Source organism: Abramis brama, assembly GCF_963993115.1.
Source record: "Abramis brama genome assembly, chromosome: 15".
In the NCBI taxonomy this organism is placed as follows: Eukaryota; Metazoa; Chordata; class Actinopteri; order Cypriniformes; family Leuciscidae; genus Abramis; species Abramis brama.
The window spans coordinates 11,010,340-11,019,696 of NC_139977.1; the positions used below are offsets into that span (position 1 = coordinate 11,010,340).

Genomic DNA, 9,357 nt, shown 5'->3' on the forward strand with positions numbered 1-9,357 from the left:
AGATTTCATGTGTTTTAAAGTTATTTCACAAGGGGGTATATTTATGTGAAAAATCTTAAAGTCTCAGTTCACACAAAAAAAGTTGCTCACCTGTTAATACCTGTTAATACTTTCCATTGTTGGTAGACAAATGAAGATCTTTTTAATAAAATCGGTGAGCTTTCTGTCCCTCCTTTGACAGCCTAAGCAACTAGCACTTTCAAGGTCCAGAAAAGACATCCTTAAAGTAATCCAAGTGACTCCAGTGGTTTAACCTACGTTTTATGAAGCATTGTCAGTGTTTCATTCCATTTTATTTATTAAATAGTTTTCTCCATCAAATGTTTACAAGAACATAGCAGCACATGATTCTTGTGTCGACGCGAAAGCTGACACTGCTGCATGTAAACAAATATATAAACCACTGACGTCACTTGGATTACTTTAAGGATGTCTTTTCTGGACCTTGAAAGTATTAGTTGAATAGGATGTCAAAGAAGGGACAGAAAGATCAAAGATTTCATTTATTTTATGTTTTAAAAATATCTTAATTTATGTTTCAAAGATAAACAAAGGTCTTTTAGGTTTGGAGCAACATGAGATCTAACATCTAACAAAATAATTTGAATTTAGGTTAAACTAACACTTTAAGATTTTTCACATTAATAATACCTCTTTAACTGTGAAATAACTTTAAACCACATGAAATCTTAATACATGTTTTAGCCAAGTAAAATTAAACAAAGTTAAACAATGAAAATGATGTCAGGCCCTTGATGCAGAGAACTTGTAAAAACATGGGTAAACAAAAAATTACAGATGAAAACACAGGCTCTTTGTAGAAATACATACCTTACCTCAACAACATCTTTAATTCAACAATGTATTTTTAAGAGAGTGCACTCTTGCACTGCAGGTATCAGCTCCAATGTTCATGAATCACCTCGAAAGTGTATCTGAGGTGTTTTCTGGGGTAGTTTATGTTGAGAGCATAAAGCAATGTCATTTGTATGTCACCAAATCCTCGCAGAACAACTGCTTCCTCGATTACAAGGGCCACATCACTAGAGTTGCATGGAATTGGGTCTATCACATCTACCACCACTGCAATGATTCCTAGAGTCATGCCCCGATCATGTCTTCTTCGGAATCTGTGTGCGGTATTAAAAAATGACAAACTTCAAAATGTGCTTTCACACATACAACACTGAAGCTCAACCACTTAAACACAACATGAGTACACCAAGTCTTATTTAGTGTTCCAAAGAAGATTAAAGGTCTTACAGGCTTGGAACAATATGAGGGCGAGTAATTGATGAGAGAACTTTCATTTTTGAATTAACTATCCTGTAAAAAACCTTTAAACTGAGAGACTTAGGTCAAATACTATACACTGTGAATAAACGGAGGCATTTTGCATCTGTACACTAAATGAAGCATTATAAAATGTTACAATCAAGCTACAATATTTTAAGGCCTAAAGAAATTGATTTCACAGGGGACTTTTTTCTTCCAAAATGTAATTTTGATTATCAAAGATAAAACTTAAAGGTGGTATCAGCAATTTCAGGCCCAAACATAAATGATCACATTCATCTAATATTTCCTAACGATCCGCTAGCTGCCCGCCCCATAAGCATGCTGTCAAAAAAACGCGTCTCTCTAGGTAGCCTAGGCTCTGAGATCTGCACACAAAAACAGTTGGTATCAACATCACTCAAATCCAAAATAAATAGTGTTCCAACCAATCATCGACAGGGGCGGGTGTTGTGAGGTTTTCGCGTGCAGCCGTCATAGGCAGCCGTGCACGAGCGCAAAACCTCACAACACCCACCCCTGTCGGTGATTGGTTGGAACACTATTTATTTTGGTTTTGAGTGATGTTGATACCAACTGTTTTTGTGTGCAGATCTCAGAGCCTAGGCTACCTAGAGAGACGCGTTTTTTTGACAGCATGCTTATGGGGCGGGCAGCTAGCGGATCGTTAGGAAATATTAGATGAATGTGATCATTTATGTTTGGGCCTGAAATCGCTGATACCACCTTTAATATGTCATTATAAAATGATTGACTAGAAGGTGACTAATTTTAATTTATTTTAAATACGCATTAACAAATGACATATTACTTTTTTCTTCAATATTTTGCAGCACTAATAAAAAATATGCACGACAACAGAAATGGCAAGAAAGGAAGTGCCCATAATGTTTATGAAAAAAGTACAGTAGAAATATATGTACTTACATTTTTATCTAGGCTGTCCATTATGGTCCTCATTTCAGCAATGTCAGCAAAGCGCTTGAACGGTAGACACAACAGTTTTGGTAGATGCCAGTCAAGACCCTCATAAAAGGAACTTGCTCAGGTCCAGTGAAATTAGCATGTTGAATTCTGCACTGATCTAAACTAATATTAAATGACACAAACATAACAGCAGCATGTTAAACAACACTGCAAAATAATATATCTACATATTCATCTAAACACCATTTTCAGCAGTGTAGGACTTTACCTGTCTCTCACAAAAAAAGAACCGGCCACCTCTTTTTCCATATCAGATACTGGAGGATCCTTTTTTAACTCTCCTGTCTGCCTGTAATGCCACAGGTCTCTGAGAAAGCATAAAGATCACAGTTCAACGTAAAAGCTGCAGCACAGAGCCGGACAGATTGTGTATGGTCCCTGGACAAATGTATTTTTTAGAGCAAACTCAGTTCTAAATGAACACACACAGTCTTTATAGATGCAGGGAAGCAGACAGTTACTTACATGATGGCAGTGTGTAGTGCCTTCTGTCAATGCGTTCATTGGTTGTCTTGAATAAACAGAACTTGCTGCTCCACTTTATTGGTCAAGGGCAAAAGAAAAGAACAATTAAGTCAACTAACATTTAATAAACCGAGTACACATACACAATCAAGATCAAGACTAGATCAATAATAGTTTATCACCAAATTTGTGGATATATATTTATTGACATTACTATTAAGACCTTATTAGGACAGTATTAGCTGCTAAGCATTTCACTAGTTCTGGGGAAAACACTGCGATGGTTAAGCGGTTGCTATAGTTACATAATCTCCCACAATAAACTAAACATAACTGACCACAGTCTTTTAAGTTCGACATTTAATAAGTAAAACTAGACAGTTGTACAACAACTTTTCAGTTATGGAGCGTCCATCTCGAACACCGGAGGATTCTGATAATCCTGCCGCACCACTCACACAGTTTTACATTAAATTAACGTTACATTATTTGTCAGCTCGTTGTTGTCGTACTCACGCGTCGACGCTGCTTTGCCTGAATGGTGATTAGACTTGCTGATTTTGGCGCAAATAACTTGAACATGAGAGTGAACAAACATGGTAGAAATGCGTTATTTTTCACGACATGCATTTCCCGCTCTCTAGGCTATTTTAGCATTCATCCATATATCAGTCTCTCTCACATAATATATATATATATATATATATATATATATATATATATATATATATATATTAGCCTATGTAACGTTAAACTGGTAAAACTGGATTAGCAACGGTCCAATGTGATCTAGAAACGTTGATATTGAACAATACATGGATGATTACTTCATATGTCATTTTACAAGTTATTACATCATATTAACGAATATTTACTTACCATATTTGATGATAGTGGAAGAATTAAATCATCTGCCGATAAACTCTCCAGCAATGGCCGATGAAGGAGTCAAGGCGAGAGACCTGTTTGTTTCGCGCTTCACGTGATCTCATCTCGCGATAAAAAATGAGAACTAACCTTACTGGTTCAGCATATGTTTTTAAGTTGAGGCGGCAAATACTCTAGTTATGTCAACTTGCAGACTAGTTGAGACAGTGAAAACTTAACATGTTAAGTTGAATTAACAAATTCAGAAACCACAAGTTGTATCAACTTACAAAATTACATTGAAACAACTAAAATGCGGAATCATTTTTTACAGTGCATGCGTAAACAGTATTCAATACTAAAGACAATTTACTAAACAGTAATAATACACACAATGTTATGTGGAAATGTATGTGTCTGTTTCAATAGGGAATGCCGTTGAGAGCGAACACTTCCTCCACATTCTTTGGGTTGTAAACCACCTTATCTTTGCTGGTTTATCTTTGTTGCCTTGGTAACCAGGGGTCTGTTCTGCCTTTTGGGGAGGTTGTTCACACCTTGTCACCTAGATTTGTTGCGAGGGGTGTTGTTGGATTATTCATTAAATATAACGAATAATTGTGTGTCCAGCCGCTACAGGAACGAGAAGCTGACGCGTTGCCATACTTCCGTATGCCTGTGTGTCTTCCTTCAGATATTTTTAAGGTGATGGATGCGTTTCCATAGTGTCGACTGACAATGCAGCGTCTCGTTCCCTTTCTCAGGGCTAGATGTTTTCCCTAGGTCCATTTTCCTGGTTGCGTTCACACTACCAGTAAGAACTATGAGGTGACATAAGCTGTCACTTACAACCAGTCGCTCTGGTTGTTGTGCAGGATTTTGACGGCACTGAGAATGTCAGAGCATTCCCATTCTCCGTCTTCATTAACATAAAGGTTGAGAAGTGCCTGGACTTCAGCATCGGTCCATCCATCCATCCATCCATGGAAAATCGATTCCAGTTCTGGAATCGGATACTTGTTATAATTAAAATTTCGATTCCTCTTATCGATTCCTTTGTGTGCATTGTAATATGACTTTAAACATTCAAGCGCAAGAAGTCCAGCACGCTTTTCTGTGCTGCACATACTGTACATCCAAAGCGCTGGCACAGAAAAAGTGATTTTAATGTCTCCGTGTAAACAACAAAAACCCAAATCTCTGAAGATGATGACGTCATGCACATGCGTATTACGTGTTCAGTCTATAGTGTTTCATCACCATCTAATGGCCTGGCAGCAGAATACAGCGTTTTTAGTTGTTTTTGCCGATCCGAGTGAATGGGGATCGTTTTGACACTGGTGTAGTCTGTACGCGGAAAACTCAAACGAAAAACTTTGTTTTAAGCATATAGTTGTCGTGTAAACATACCCAAATACTACAAATGAAGCCACGCCTTCTTTCTTTGCGTATACATTTGGGCGGAATAATGCAAATTCCACCTAGTGATGTACGTTTTTGTGGGAGACTTGTAACTTTGCAGATCTTATACATGTACAAACAGCTACATAACACACTAAAGAAAAAGGAAAACATGAAAACCCTTCATATGACCTCCTTTAAAATTAAAATGATACCCAACCCTACGGTTAAGCAGGTTGCACACACGTCCAGTGTAGTCCAATTCATGAATATATCAAATGAACGGTCCTTTTAATGAATAGGCTAGTTCAAAAAGACACGTAAGTTGCTCAGACATGACCACAATGTCAGGTGCGGGTGCAGAGAGATGGCGAAGACTCAAACGCAGTGTGAAACTTATTTTTTATTTAAGGTAAAAAAAACACACACAAAAAAAGAAAAACCACCCTGTAGTAAAAGCAGGGATCACACAGGCTGGGACTGGCAGAACTGACAGACAAGACCAGAAAACCCCTAAACTGTGTAAAAACCAATGAACCAGCACAGGACAGAACACACAGGGAGATTAAATAGGGAAGGAAACCAATGCCCAGGTAACAAGTGGGGTCGGGCCAAGACTAAAGCCTGACAGAAGAGGGCATAGGAAACAGAAACAAACAAAAAGCCATATGCAAAATGCACATGGCAAAACAAACATGCAGAAGCCATGTGTTCTCACAAACACACACAGGACAGAAGAGCACATGGCAAACAAACATGACAGAAGCTTTGTGCTCACACCAACACACACAGGACAGAAGAGCACATGTCAGACAAAAACCCTAATCCGCCATGTGCCCAAACAGAAAACAAGACACAAGACAGACAGAAGTGCACGGGGCATGGATGTCAGGACCCTGACACCGAAAGTGAACCTAGACTAGACTGAAGTGTCAGAATCTAGACACCATGCCCCAAACACTCAAGACACCGACATACAGTAAGAGCGCACGACCCAGAGTGCAGCTCCAAAGCCATATGCTCACACGAACACAAGACAAACACATGAGTGTCAGGATCCTGTCACCAAACCAAGCACAAGACCAACCAAGGTGACAGGACCCTGATACAGAAGATATATGTACAGTATTATTCAAGAAATCAAGAACTTTTTCTCACTGGGTAAAAATTATAATCCTATTACACAGCCCTATTGGGATAGAACTATTGGGACTAACTAACTTGTTTCAATTGAGAATGCTTTTTGTGATCAATTTTAATATCACACACGGATAGACTTATTTGCGATCCAACGAAAAAACAAATTGAAATCGATAAAAATCTATAATTATAATTAATAATAAATCTAATAATATAAATCTAGACATTTGGGCTCTGTTGATGTGTTTAATAGGCAATGTCTTGGTCCATTGGATATTGTAATTTTTTATTTATTTATTATTTTTAAACAGTTCGAAAATTACTTTGTTGTCCCTCTGAGGAAATGCAACTGTTTGACATTCATGGACTTATATATGTCAGTCCATAAATCCACAAGAACTATGGATGAATGTTTAATTTAGCCACCCAGCATAGTCAGCATATGCAACTTGTTTGCATAGCAGATGCAGTATGTTATCCAAGTATTAGACATCCTGTTTACAGTATCTGACTGTGTAGCAAGGAAATGCATTTATTCTGACTCTTTTTGATTGAACTATCAGGAAACAAGACATTTTTACACATACTTATATCAAAAATGCAAAATAATTGCATTTATTTCTGAGAAATAAGTAACTTGATTGAGTCCGGACTCGAGACGTGTTTCTATTGTCTCGGACTTGTCTTGGACTCGTTGGTATTTGCACTCTGACTTTTCTCGGACTTGGTCATTGGTCTCGCCAAATGTTCTAGTTGGTCTCGACTAAGTCCAGCAATAGGCCTATATGTTTTTTTCTCTCCTTCAAAACAAAACCATTGATGGAGCGCGCTTGATCAGAAAACGGTTAAAGTTTAGGGATGGGCGTATTGATATGAAGTATCGATATATCTATACTGTCGTCGAGTATCGAAAGTATCAATACTCAAATAAAAATATCGATACTACAGTGTTTTTTTTTTTTTTCGTTTTTTTTTACCAGTGATTTTGTTTATTTGACAAAATTTCATGCGTACAATATGCATTGAATTGGATGAATAACCTATGTTAGTGAATAATTGTATAGTAGAACTATTTCCCTGCACTGTAAAAAATGATCGTAATTTTAACGGTAAAAGACTGTAAAAATGCTACAGTGAAAAACTGTTAATTGGTTAACAGAAAGTTTCCGTACTATTTACGGTAAATAACTGTGATAGATCTAACGGTACATTTAATGTAATTTTACTGTAACATACCGTTAAATTTACAGTTTTTGAAAGTGAAAAAACAACTCATTGTATAATTTACAGTGAAAAACCGTAAATTGACATTCCCACAATTCCCTGTGACACTTCACATTTGATGTATTTTTGTTGAAATAACTATGTTTGTTTCTTCATAGTTTTCTTCGTTTTTTCTAATCAGTTATGTACATTAGGGGTTTATGTTACATTTAATGTTGTTAAATTAATGTTTATTGCATTTTTAAAATTTCATGTGTTACCATGATGGTATTTAATGTTTGTGTGAATGACACTGTGCAGCTTCTATATATATTAGTATTAACTTTCTTGTGGAAGAACTACTTGTGTTGAGCTTTGATTGATCATGTGACTCTCATCTCTGCTGTGATTGGTGGTTATCAGTGTACAAAACAGATATTAATATTTCAATAGGACGGTAAATTAACATTATATCATATTACTGAAATCCAATTTTCCGTAAAAACAACGGGAAGAAATTACCATTTTTTTACAGTATTTTTCCGTTTTTTAACAGAAATTTTCTGGCGCCCCTGCTGCCAGAAAATTGCCTTTTTTTTACGTTTTTTTTTTTTTTACAGTGTGCTCATCTGAACACACGCAAATGTTGCAAGTCAGAACCAATCAATCACAGAGAGCATTCACACTTCATACACTGCCGACCATGCATTCAAACAGGGCTGCGTTTCCCAAAAGTATCATAAGAAACCATTGATGCTTTTGGGAAACGCAGCCCAGGACAATGCTTAACAGAAGACAGAAAATCATCATGTGTTTGAGTTATTTCACAATGAACAAATTGAAATTTTAGCTTGTGTTTATGTTAGTTTGCGCAATTAAATTGTTTTAAATTGAATGTTAAAAGTTCATTCTGATGTTCTATTCTGTAACTAATTTTAATATAAATCATACACTGTCAGAATAAAAAGGTTGCATTTAATGGGTGCAACAGCCTGTCACTGGCAGTCCCTTATGAAAATGAACATTACAGTGACCAGTTCAACTAGACCTATAATATTTTGTAGATTTCCATGGTTACCACTACAAGTAAACATTTTAACCATGTGTAAACAAAAATATCATCTAATAAGTTCCAATTAAGGCGCATTGAATGTTAAAATGCCTTTCAAATATAATGTTAAGTGGGTATCATTACCCATTTTAATTTTAAAAAGTAAAAGTTCAGTTTAGAGGTATCGTATCATATCGGCGATACTGGCCTTGAAAGTATCGGTATCGTATCGAAAACAAAATAAGTGGTATCGCCCATCCCTATTAACGTTATTTAATTTACAATCTATCTGGAATGGACATTGACATTGGTCGCCCGGTATATGTCTGTGCCTGGCTCCGCTTGTGAGCACTGCAAGGAGACATCAATCATTTCAATTTAGCTAATTGCAGGCATGTTCCAACCCAAACGTAAAAGTTAGCCTTTGCATTTGAGTCTTTTTATGAGGTTAGAAAGTAGGGCTAAAATGTTAATCATATTTTCAGCGATGGGCACCGAAACGTGCTATTTAACAGAGACCAGCAGCCCCTGCTCTCTGTCGCTCATGTGTCGGCTCCTCTAACAAACACACACATGAGCGCGGGCACACACACACAGGGGTCGAGGGGTAGTGAAGAAGCGAGTTGACAACAGGTAACGTTACGTCAGTTTACGTTCGTGCAAAAAACCTTTGTGAGTAAAAAGACAATATTTAGCTGACTTTGCTGTTGTAAACTTTAATGTTGCTTGTGTTAGATTTTTTCCCCTATGCACCGGTTGAACCGAGTGTCCTTGACACCTGAAAATATTATACTCAGTTGAGTTCACCTCTGAACGCGCGGGTTGATGCCTAAGAGTAGCTATTTTTACCACATAAATAAAATGCCTAAGAATTATAGTTACCTGACCGCAATCTAACCCCGCCTAAGAGTCTCACAAAGATTCGAACGACGTCTCGCCCCCAACAA

General features: G+C 37.1%; 1 long non-coding RNA gene across 3 annotated transcripts; it reads right to left on the reverse strand.

The window, feature by feature from the left end:
* Positions 1–2,112: 2,112 nt before the first annotated feature.
* On the reverse strand, positions 2,113–3,942 carry LOC311098147. 3 transcript variants are annotated; one of them, XR_014609389.1, is made up of 4 exons: positions 3,628–3,942; positions 2,749–3,321; positions 2,492–2,590; positions 2,113–2,385 (listed from the first exon to the last, which is right to left on the reverse strand). It is a non-coding gene; the product is annotated as an uncharacterized lncRNA (long non-coding RNA). The 3 variants fall into 3 exon arrangements; XR_014609390.1 differs by having other exon boundaries at positions 2,749–2,821; positions 3,265–3,942; XR_014609391.1 differs by having other exon boundaries at positions 2,749–3,942.
* Between the last annotated feature and the right edge of the window lie 5,415 nt (positions 3,943–9,357).